Raw genomic sequence first — 12,929 nt, forward strand, 5'->3', positions numbered from 1 at the left:
GTTTGGGCCCATGATGAGTACTTCCGTTTTGTTTGTGTTTAGTTGTAGGCAGCTGTTTTTCATCCATTTGGCAACGGCTTCCATGCCTTTTTGAAAGTTGTGTCTGGCGTTGTTGGGTTCGTTGGATAGGGAGAGGATGAGTTGGGTGTCGTCTGCGTATGACACAATGTTGAGTCTGTAGGTTCTGATGATGGGGGCGAGCGGAGCCATGTAGATGTTGAAGAGCGCAGGGCTGAGGGAGGTCCCCTGGGGACTCCGCAGGTGGTAGGTGTAGGGTCTGAGAGGAAAGGAGGTAGTCTGACCCGCTGCGTTCTGCTGGAGAGGAAGAGCGGATCTGCTCAAGGGCCTTGTCTTGGATCCCTGCGTCGTGGAGACTGCGTATTAGGGTGCAGTGAGAGACTGTGACAAACACCGCTGAAAGGTCGAGTAGGATGAGGGTTGCTGTTTCTCTTTTGTCCAGTAAGGTACGGATGTCATCTGTTGCGGCAAGGACGGCGGTTTCTGTACTTCTGTATTTTCTGAAGCTGGATTGGGAGCAGTCGAGGATGTTGTGCTCTTCGATGAATGTGGTGAGTTGGCCGTTGATGGCTTTCTCGATGACTTTCGCTGGGAACGGGAGCAGGGAGATGGGTCAGTAGTTTTTGAGGTCAGTGAGGTCCGCCGAGGGTTTCTTCAGGAGGGGGTTGATCTCAGCGTGTTTCCAGTCATCATTAATATTCATGAGGTAGGTCAATTTACAACCCACTAGGAATTGCTATTTAAAAAAGATGTACGCTTTCTTACATCAGGAATTGCGATTTCCTAATTGCAATTCGGAAATTACAATACTAGATTTTTGTACATCTGGCCCTCAGTTCTTGTGACAACTTTACTTGAGGGTGTCTTCTTCACTGAAATGGGTTTCTGTTCTTTCCGTCCTTACATTCCAATTATTATTTGGTTCATTAGGAGTAGTATTGATGTACTTTTGCATCTCCCTAGATACACTTGCTGATTGGCATGTCCAAACTTCAGAGTTGGGAACTTGCTGTTGTTTTGAAACTAGCCAGAGGGGACACTGTGAGGAAAAATACATATCTATATGTTTGCATCAGCCAAATAAGTGAATCAATCCCAAATTCTCCTCCACACTATCTCAGACCCACTGAGCTAACTAGGTATGTTCTGACCAAACTGCTTGCTCTGTGCTCCTAAAAACACTCCCTCATTTACAAATCTATTCAAGCCTGACCCCAGGACCTGTATTGCCCACTTTGACACGTCCTGGGTTAACAGCTGTGAAAAGCCTCTGAATCTTGCAGGTTTGCTTAAACTTGCTTTCTGGTCCCTTGTGCCTTTGTATTGCTCTATGTCCTGGGCTTGCATGACACTTCTATTTGTATATGTACAACCATATTTGGCCTTGTCCACATCTTATGATTTTACTGATGACTGCACTTTCTGCCCTATATATTCTCCTCTGAATACCTATGAGGGGCAGAAGAAGCTTGTTCCAAGACGTGACACTGCGTCTGCCATCTGCCTTGGCGTGCCAATAAACAGACAAAGGTGCAAGAACATTTCCTGTGTTTTGTGGCAGCTGGGGTCTGTATGCTTTGTGTTGCTCTGTGGAGGGTTGGAGGATTTATTACCCAACATAATGGATTTATTACCCAACAGACACCTCCTTTGGAGCAGAGGAGAGTTGCCTACTTAAATGCTCCCGAGCCCCAAGATGAAAAATAAAATGGTAATTCATCATTACCATTTTATTTTTCATTCTGACATCCTCCCATCCTGAACGAGCTGAATGACAGCAGCAGGGACTGAGAGGAGGGTGGGTTGTAAGTGAACTTTTCTTGCGACGGCCAGCCAGACATGCGCACTTTAAAACCTCTAATCCAGCTGTCTTGAGACAGAGGCCAGAGACAGACCACTCCCTCTAATCAGGGTGCTGCTCTCATGCTGGTGAGAGCAGCGTCCTGATTGGTCATGGGAGTTTCCTGGTGGCCGGGCTTCAGCGCGATGAGTTCTGGATCAGGAGGTCTTATTGTCAACTAAGTTTAAAAAATATATATTTTAAGTTTATATTTGCATGTGCTTACTTACTTTGATATGTTTTTATTTTATTTGAGTGTGCTCCTGCCCTCTCCTTCCCGTTGATGCCAGCCGCCACTGATACCATTCTCAGTGATCAGAGGACTCAGAAGTCTTTAGTGATGTGACAAAGAAGCATGGTCTTGAAACATGTTGCATTTAATACTCTGAGGTAAGTCTGTACGGTCCAATTGACCCAGTGGATAGTGGGTAGGGGAGCCTAAAACTGAGCAGGCGCTGCTCTTTTTGAGGCTGCTAATCTTTGTCTGTTATCTTTGGTGGGCATGATACTATGCCCAGTACAGAGAACCTTTTAGTCAATGTGTGGTGTCTGGCAATTTAGAATGAGGTCCAAAATATTCTGAGGTACTGAACTTGGAGCTTACCTCTCATTTAGTCTATGAGAATGTCAAAGTAATACTTTAAAGAGTGGCAAAAGCCCCAGACAGTTTACCCGACCTTGCGTGGCTCACTGTCTTTCACAAACTGTAAGCCCCTTAACAATGGGAAAACACAGCATAGAGTGGTACAAACCCAAGAATTCTAGAAATACCACGAACCACTGGCTTGAAGAAAATAAGTCCACCGATGATGGCAATAAATCATAGCTGAATACCCCCAATTGCTGATATAGTGAACATTTGGGGGGGAGGGTGATATGTAAGTTCCAATCCCATGGTAGGTAAGAGAAAAGGAACTGACGAATTTTCAAGTGGGAAATAGAACAGCCAGAACCAGTAGGTTTCAGGAGGGTTGTGCATATGAAGAGTCTATTGCGCCTGGGGTTTAGAACCATTCACAAGTGAAGTTTTATGTTCTCCCACACAAGTGCAAGGAGATCCATAAACTGGGGATGTGATGTATGCTTATAACATGCGCTCAAAATATAATTAGGTTGGAAAAAATTGGAACTGAATAAGGAGTTATGGGCACGTACAGCTTTTGTTCTCCTCAAGTGCCACCCATAAGTGTAGCATTACTATTTAATTTTAATACAGTGTCAAATCCTCTGGATTTAATGGCACTGTTACCAATATTAGGGAACATGGAAAAGCCAGATTATGAATGGAAAAGAACAAGTTGTGGGAAACTAAAATAAATTATTTGAATGCTTAGTCTTTAAAGTACAAAGTTATGGTCAAGGGACAGAAATAAGCTACAAGAATACAAAAGGTAAGTAGGTCTACCCCAGGATAGTCCATCATAGATCCAGGAAGGCCTAATCAATGGGAGATTGGCAGGTTAATCAGTGGCTATGTATGTGCATCAGTTCCATTAAACTTGTCTAAATGTAAATGTATTCTATGTGAACATCCTGAACATCTGTCCTGGATCAGCCCTCCTGGCCCTAGATTGGTTACTCCTTGTCTACACAAGTACAATTGGGCTATAAAGGTTGGTAGGTTTTTTTTGGGGGGGGAGGGAGAGTAACAGGAAACAGGAAATTGTCCATGGTAAAGTATTTGTTAGGATTTTTGTCATGTGTAAAGTAAAAAGCCAAGAACACCACTGTTTAAGTGTTGATTTACTTGATGAGTACAGGGATGGCTTCAGAAGCTGAAAAAAATACATGCAATAAAGTTCACTGATTTAAGGGCGCAGACTAACTGATCACCACGGGTACTGGCCTGTACACCAGGACAGAGAAGAGAGAGTTTCATAATATGGACCACATTGGTGATTGTTTTTCACTATCATTTAACTTGAGAGAGGAATAAAAAGATAGCCAATCGCCCCAAAGTGTATTTTCTTTGATGATCACCAGAACCCCTAATTTCCTTTAGTGTTACTCTGATTTTTTTTTTGTGCCAAATCTCAGATGTCGTGCCATTGACCCGAACCCCTCTAGTATCTTTGTAAAGAGGGAAATACGTTTTAAGTTGAGGAATATATATACACACACATATATATACATGTTCGTTTTCATTTTTTGTTGTTGTAGTTTTATGTGGCGCAAACTAGCCCCACCAAAAGTATTAGTGCGCTTTATGTGACAGCCAGTTACAGTACACAAGGCACATTCATTTTTTCAGTTTTTTAAGGCACAGGGCGATTTAGAGCCTCATTATGATGTTGGTTGGAGTTGCCTCCGACCGATATCTCTGCAGTTGCCGAATTGACCGACTTCCGATAGGCGGTCCCGAAACCGCAATTACGATGCAACGAAACTCCCATTTCTCTATGGCCCTGGACATTTACTAGTTATGCTTCACAAAAAGGGTTAGGGTGTAGATAAGGACTGTAGCTAAAAGTAACTGTATTTCAGAAAACCTGGGACACATACCTGGGAAAAGTTGCAGACGCTAAATGAGTCGTCAGTATGACTGTGGGTGGGACAATTGGCAGTCTACTTTCAATGCCTGCATTACATTGTCCGATAAGATAATTCCTCCATAAATTTATCAAGGCATGTATGTTTTTAGTGGTACTTGTTTTCCATACAAAACCTCAACTGTTACAGCTTTTGGTACTCAATGAGCAAAGGCAGAAGGCTGCTGTGTCTCTTTTGTTGTGGAATACAACATGTTCTAGGTAAGAACAAAATGGACTGGACCCCATTCACAAAACGCGTTTTGTGTCTATATATGAGTTATGTGCAAACAAGTTAATAAAATGTGTATCGGTGATGTTTTTGAAAGTCTCATAACTTTTTTAAACACTTGGAATTTTGGCCTATGTTATATATCCAAACTAACATTAGGTAGTCAAAACTACTGCACGTAGAACAGGTAAGCATGCTAATATGTAGGGCATGTGGATTAAGATGTGAAAAATGTATACAAAAACATCCTGTATTTTGGGAGAAATAGATGTGAAAAATAATATGTTTAGTTAATGTTTTGTTTTTATTAACCCTGGAAGGGTTACCAAAGACGGGGAGCACATGCAGCAGATCTGCCAGGGAATGCACCCAGACACGAGTGAGATCGATTGCCCTTGAAGAGATGGTCCAACAATCTTTCTGTGACAAGTCAACATGGACTGTACAGTCATAAATGTTGGTATCTGTGATTTCTAGTGGTGACCTCTATGAATGGTACTACATTTGTGCACACAGAATCCCTTTCCAACTGGATAGAAAGTACATGAAGGGGAAGGAATAACATCAATTGTTTTGGCGTTTGTGCTCTTAGATGGTGAGAAGCGCCCTCTTGGGTTGTGATTTTGCGACCTGGTGCAGTACCATTTTCCCAGTAGACCTGGATGGTGCCTTCATCTTCGTCCATGTCATCTGTGATGCAGTCATGTTGATAAGAGCGAAGTGGATGAACATTTTGCTTGGCGGGTGCTTACCTTGGGTGAGGCGGAGTTGTTTGGGTTGATCTGCACACTTTCACAAACTGGTCACTTATACACATATGGAGCTCTTCATGCATTTTGGCCTCTATGACTGGGTTTACCAAATTGGAATTCTGAGTTATGTGTTTTCTATTTGCCGTGCACATTTCGTGAAATGTATGTGGGGAAAATGGGCCAAAATATGGGAATAACGTGTAGGTATTGGTTAAAAAAATTTGTTTCCCATGATTTTTCCTATTTTACAGATGACAACTGATAAGGGTATGTTAGCTCACATACCGGAATCAACAATACCTATGGTATTGGTGCGAAATTACCAGTGTGGGAAAAGTGCATCACTTGGAATGGGGGCCTTGTGGGTCACCATGATAGGTATGCGTATTAACCACCAAAGTGTTGCCAGGTCGTTTTTTGTCCATCACCAGAGGGCTGACCTTGAAGAGTGACGTTTTGCAACATGGTCTTGTTGCTTTGGATAATGTTCTAAGTTAATGTTCAGTCCAATTGCTCTGGTCCGATATCTTCAGTTAGCATATGACAAGTCATTATAGGCTGGGAGGCACACTGCCTTGGATGAGTTGGATCCTGAATTCTTCAACATGTCACTGAGTGTGAATGTCTCAGCAAGCTCCGTGAGCTATTCCTGAAAGGAGTCTATCAACACAGAAATGCTCATTCTGAGGTTCACCTGTATCTCGACACATTTGCGGCACCCAAAGCAAATGAATAATCATGAGAGTGCAGTGTTTGGGTGACTTCTAAATTGTTAGTGGGCCTCATCCCCTGTGAAAAGTAGCCGCATCTTCATCCTTAGCATTGCAATAACATAGGCATAGATGCATGAAGCTAAAAACCGGTCGCAAACGGTCAGATTCTCAGAATCTGCCCCTTTGCGAACGGTATTTTTGCATTTGGGATGCATCATCCCAAATGCAATAATCGCAATTTAAGAAATCGCAAAATTGTGATTACTTAAATTGCGATTGCATTTAAGGAATCTCAAATTGAGATTCCTTAAATGCAATGCATTAAAGTAAAACAATTAGGGATTTCGCTAATAGGGGGAGCAAATTACCATGAAGTTGGACTTCATGGTAATTTGCAAAAACTTTGAGAAATGCACTAAGATGCATTTTTCAAAGTTCCAGTTTACACACATACATGCCCTTAGGGCATGTGTGTGTGCAAGATGTACCCATATGCAGATTTCAGGGGTGCAACAGGGTGTCCTTTTGACACCCTGGCACCCTTGAAATTGCAATCTCAATTTGCGATTCTCTAATTGAGAATCGCAAATTTAGATTGTATTCCAATTGATTCCTATGGGCCTCTAGACCCATAGGAATGAATGGGGAGGTATTCCTTAATTGCGACTCGCAATTTGCGACTCGCAATTAAGGAATTTTAAGAAATCGCTATTTTGTTAGGGAGTTCTTCTTGCACAGCCTTTTGCTATTCCTTATTCACGAATCCTTATTTTTCGCCAATAAGGAATCGCAAAATGGATGCTTGATGAATCTATGGGATAGTTTCCAAACTTACCAACCAGTTTCCTTTGGGGTAAGAATGGAGGGGAGGTCGATTATTAAGAAACTTGCAATTATTCCATCTGTGGTGATACTGCCGTAGGGAATCAAAAAATATGAGAACAATACTGGCCAATATGGAACAGCACAGATCACCACATAAATGATAAGGGGGGAGACAGGAAGGTTCAGCCTGCTTTTAGTGGTAGGCTCAGTAGCCCACCAGGAAAACTCTGCTGTAATGACTAGCACCAGCAAGCTTACCGATTACTTTATGGACTTCAGGAAAGCTGATGTTTGCGCATGTGGCACGTGCGGACCGGAAGGCCCTACTGTTTGGTATGTCAGCCTCTCACCTTACATGCCAGAGCACTAATAGATGGGTACAGGAGCAGGTTACTTTGTTGACCACAAGAAGCAGGTGCAGCGGGTGAGGGGTGAGGAGTAGGTTGACTGTGGGTCCACTGTGCTGCAGGTGCCGCCTTCACAGAGAAGCTGGTGCTACTGGGGCAGGAGGTGAATACTGTTGAGCATGTCAGAAAGTGGACCCCATCCTAATTGCAAGTGATGTATTCCTCGGGGCACGTGTGTGGTGAGTAATGAATACTGACATACTGGGATTGCCACGGGAGAGGTGGACTGTCAAGCTGTATGGCTTGCTAGGGAGACTGCGACTGTTTGTGGGCACAACAGTGCGTGCTGTGTACAAAAGCATTCCCTGGGCGTATCCGGGTGAAACGTAAATTGCCAGCGTTTATGAGCAGTCTAGTTTAGCAAACAAACTACAAGCTTCTTGACTGCCTAGGGCAGAAGGAAAGGCCTGTAAATACGAAAACATTAGTAAATTACACAAACAAGTAGCAGGGTATTCGTCGTAATTTACAAATGTGTGAGTGTAAATTGGATTTTTGTTTTTTGATAACCGGGAATGTTTCAGTTGCCTCAAAAAGCACCACCATTTTAGTGCCTTTAAAAATACGCTATTCCCAGTGGCATAACGAACCTTGAGGGGGCCCCCCAGCAGCCCCTCCGGACTTAATCTAGAGCTCCCCAGCAGAAGTGCGGTGCTGACGGGAAACCCCCTGGAGGGTGAACCCTCCCCCCTCCCTCCCCACCCTGCACTGCTGGGGCTGCAGGGGCCTATTCCCCGTCGTACACATACTTAACGCTACAGACTTAACAATGACGAGTCGGTTTTTGAGTCACGCCTCGGCCCAGCTTCCCTCCTCGATAACTTCCTTTCACAGGAAGCGCCAGCGTTTCGACACTTCAGCTGTAATTTGCCCCATGGAGAGCTGCGTTTCAGGGGTTGCGAGACGTGCGAGTGTTCTGTTTTCACGGCAATAAACAACAGTCAAAGCTCAGAAAAACAGCTGTAGAACTGGTTAGGCCAAGAGGAGGCCTCGTGACTTGGCAGGTGTTGCAAGGAGGGAGGGGCTGTACCAGGCGCAGAGCACAGTATCTCCTTGTCGGTCAACTTAGCTGTGGAACAATAAATAAACCCGTCTAACTGCAAGCAGCCCTGGGGGTTAGAGAGAGGTTTCTGGAACAGACTCCAGCGTGCATCTCGCTAAAAACATATCCGTTCTAATCCAAAATAGTCATTTCAGATAACAGAGGGAAGTGTTTGCACAGGCCAAGAAATTATAAAATATAGCACATGCACGTTTTCTTGTATACATTTTTTTAAAATTAACAACACGGTAGCTTTTAATGGGGCTCTAATCTACCGTCCTCCCGATCCTAGGAATAGATTCATTTCCTCAGTACACACAGACCTTCCTAGAATTCTGTATGGAATTCCCCAACTACACAGTACTGGGTGATTTTAATTTCTATCTGGAGTCCAGAGAATGCAGACACTCTAGCAACCTGACTGTTTCATGAGCTTTGACCAGGGCCAGATTGTCACGAGCCAACCCACAAAGGCAAGCACACTCTCAATGGTATTTTCACTAATAATTCCTGGATCTTTCAAGAGTCTACCCCTGACACGGACTGACCATAGTGCAGTGTTCTTTGAGTTAATCACCCCTGGTGAGATCCCTAAAGTACGATCTAGGGAGGATGTGGTCACAATCCGCCTTTGGCCAATGATTAATACACCCGATCTTGGCACAACCTTTCACTCTCATAAGCCATGCCGAGACACAACCTCTGACCAGGGGTGGCTCCTCCATGTGGGCGGAGGAGCATTGCCCCACTGCTTTCTCGCAGTGCGAGAAGCAGAAACATAAAAATGTATTATAAATAAAATGTTATGTTTCTGCTTCTCGCCTGCAAGAAAGCAGAAGGGTTTGGTTAGGGGCGGTCCTGCTCTAGGGCAGGGGAGGAGTGGCTTTCCCACTCTGAGGGCGCTGACTGTTTGGTCGGCCCCAGGGCCTTTCAAACCAGTCATGCGCACTCTCCCTTTTCTCCATGTAGGCTGCATGCAGCCTAAATGGAGAAAATGGCCTCCCCATAGACAACTTTGTGGTCGGCGTCCCAGCCAATCACAATGCTGCTATGCATTGTGAGTGGCTTAGGGGAGGGGAGGGAGACTGCCTGTGGCTGCTTCCTGTTGTAGAGAGGACGACGCAGACTGACAACGCGGGACAGGGCTGGCAAAGGTAAGCTAACATAACTTTTCTTTTTAAAAAAATGAAACCTCCCCACCGCACGACCCCAACCTCGCACACCCCTGCACTCCCACCCGCGAGGCAAACCGGCTGCGACTGCCTCTGACTCGGCAGCCCTCAATTTTGCCGACTGGATCAAATCGGTGGTTACTAAACTTGTTCCTGATAAACACATACGTAATCATAGGAATAAACCCTCAGCTCCATGGTACACGGCTGAGCTGAAGGATCTAAAAAAAAGTGTAGGGTGCAGGAAAGAAGATGGAGGAAAGATTATTCCTCAGAGGAAAACAAAGATCTACAAGACAATTATCGAAGAATACAAACAGGCAATCGTTCTCTCAAAATCGCATTTCTTTACCGAAAAAATGAGTTCTGCATAAAACTCAGAGAACTTTACAAAACAGTTAGCTCACTAACTTCGACGAAAGAAAACAATTCACCCATGACTTAGCCTTCTGTAATAAACTGGCAGATTTCCTACACAATAAAGTAAACACTGTATACGAAGAGTTCTCTAACCATCAAAAGGACTCTAGTGCAGATGAGCAGGCATGCTTAGAGAATAACTTCGAAACCACACAGGCCTGTTTAGAAAAGGTCAATCAGCTGGCACTGGAATGAGTAAAGAAGCTTATATTATCTATGAAATCCAGATCTCCATCAGACCCATGTACTAGCCTTTTTCTCAGCCTATACTTCGCTCAATATATCTTCTAGCCCAACCTTCTGACTCATCTCAAACTTCTTTCTACTACTCCTTTCAATGCACTACCCTTTCTCTCATCCTATACATCTATCAATATATCCTCTACATCCACTCTCTCATTTGTCCCAAACCCCATACCACTACTATGATCGCCAAAATACCCTTTCTAGACTCTATCCTGCTCTACCCCTCCTTGCATCATCTGACACCTCTTTTTACTACACCGATCCCGAAAACAAACCTTTCTAAACTCTTCCCTCTGACTCCTCCCCTCCAAAACTCCTTTTTACTCATCCAAAAGCCACTTCCTACTGCTAAGACCTAAAAAATAAAATCCTTCACTCTTTTATCCCTCCACTATCCTTTTCAATCAAAATTAACACTTCACTTCTCAAATTCCATATTCAACTATACTAATATACTGCCCAAATAACTGAATAACATATCTACTTCTCAAATTACTTCATATTTATACTATACTAATTTTCAACACTAATCCTTTATGGGTTCCGGAGTGGTGTGCTACTCGCCAGAAAAGCGCTTCAACACCCATCAGGGGTAACAAGTGCTATATGAATGCAAATCTTTCTTCCCCTTTTATCCCTCCGCTATCCTTCTCACTCCAAGTAACAGACTAATAATCACCACTGAAATTACCTCATATTTCACCATATTAATTCACCACTAATCCTTTATAGGCTTCCTGAATAGCGTGCATCAACAAGCGATAAATAAATGCAAACCTTTGTCCTCCTCTATCCTTCTGCTATCATTCCAAATCCAAACAACTGACTAACCTATCCACCACTTAAAATGTACTTGCATGTTTCACTATACTAATTCAACACTAATCCTCTATGGGTCCCGAAGTAGCGTGCTACCCGCCGAAAAAGCGATTTGACGCCTCGTCAGGGGTAGTAAGCACTATATAAATGCAATTACAATACAATACAATAGCAAGCCAGCTTGTCCCACTCCTAAATAATATTCTTGATTCAGGGTCTTTTACTAATAGCTGGAACAAATCACACCCTATTTTGAAAAAACCATTGCAAGACCCTACGGAGGTCATAAACTACCGGCCAATATCCTGTCTTCCGTTTCTATCCAAGGTCCTGGAAAAATCCCTAAACGAAGACCTGGTACATTTTCCAGAGTCAAACCTTAAACTGGTCTCCTCTCAATATGGCTTCTGGCCTTGACATTGTACAGAGTCCGCACTAATTGTAGCCACTGAGGCGATCCGCATTTTAGCAGACGGTGGAGGGAAAGCAATACTTATTTTGCTAGACCTCTCAACCGCATTCGATACGGTGTACGGTGTACGGTGTACGGTGTACTGAAATGAAGATTACTGGTGCAGCCTAAAAAATTATTAGTTCGACCGTAGCTAATAGAGAGCAAACTCTAAAGTGGGGAGGGCATAAATCACATCCCTTCACGTTAGCATTTGGGGTGTCCCAGGGGTCCTCACTATCCCCAACACTATTCAACATTTACGTTGCCCCACTGGCTAAACTCATCTGTCCCTACGGATACACGTGATCTGTTTCGCGGATGATACACAACTAGTGGTGTCATTAACATCAGAGCCAGAAAATGGGGCGAGGAATTTAAATAACTGCATGGCCCACATCATCACGATAACTGCTTAAAACCTAATACAGACAAAACTGAGGTACTGTCGTGCTTGCAGCCGGAGTCGTGGTTGGCAAGAACAGCAACCAGTTGGTTGGCAAGGCACGCTGCGCATGCGAGGCCATCTGAGCATGCGTATGAGCGCCTTCCCCGGCATTTAGTCCCTCCCTTCCATTCCAAGAACGCTTCGCGTTCCTTTCCGGTTCTGGGGTCGATTGTTACTGTGTCCGGGTCACAGTGGTGGCGTTCAGCGGGTCCCGTCCGGTTTGCGGCTGTCGTCGGTTCGTTACCGTGCAGGTACTCCGCTTCTTTGGCATTTGTCTGTTTCTTGTGGCAAATAGAGGTTTGTGGTTAAATAGCAAGTTCTAATTCGAGACGCTTGCTAAGTTTCGAGTTTCAGATGCTAATCCCTGAGACTTAAAGGGATCAGCATTCCTCCTGATATATTCTTTAGATTCCCCCACGGACTTTTTGGCCATTGTTTAGTATAGGTTTTTGTATTGGGAAGATTTCTCCCTTTCAAGTTAGTTGGGACTAGAGGAGTATCGATTCTAGTCCTAGCTTCTATCTCTCTATTTTTGTAGTTGGAACTAGAGGAGAGTTTATTCTAGTTCTAGCTTCTTAGTTCTACCCTACACATACACAGGTAGGCTAAGGGTTATATCCTCTACATTGTGTAGTCAGTTGTAAGCCTAGAGGTAAATCATTCTTGTCGCATTGCAGGGCACACGGAGTAACTTCATTCCTGTTACCAGACCAGTCATCCTTTCTTTTCTATGCCAACCTCTACACACCAAACGGTACACATACTTATCACTCTTCCTATATTTTCTACTACACACCAACAAGACTTACACTAATGTCTGTTCTTTGTCCTTGTATCTAGGAGACGGTTTACAGAGGTGCATTGGTTCCCCAGGATTGACAATCACTCCAGCTGTGTATGAAGAAACCTGTTTTTCCCCTACTTTCCTTGTTTTGTTTCCCTGTTTTCCCCTGACGGGCATCACTATTTGTGTCCAGTTATTCTACTTTGGCATATGGTGAACCGGTTAGGGGAAG

General features: G+C 43.8%; 1 long non-coding RNA gene across 1 annotated transcript in view; it reads left to right on the forward strand.

Moving 5' to 3' along the window:
* Positions 1-12,929, forward strand: part of LOC147730269 (uncharacterized) — a 91,624-nt gene that overhangs the window by 42,858 nt on the left and 35,837 nt on the right. Inside the window, exon 2 of the long non-coding RNA XR_015308370.1 lies at positions 2,115-2,248. This is a non-coding gene — a long non-coding RNA (uncharacterized LOC147730269). The remainder of the gene's footprint in view (positions 1-2,114; positions 2,249-12,929) is intronic.

Source organism: Lissotriton vulgaris, chromosome 2_1, assembly GCF_964263255.1.
Source record: "Lissotriton vulgaris chromosome 2_1, aLisVul1.2, whole genome shotgun sequence".
Classification (NCBI taxonomy): Eukaryota; Metazoa; Chordata; class Amphibia; order Caudata; family Salamandridae; genus Lissotriton; species Lissotriton vulgaris.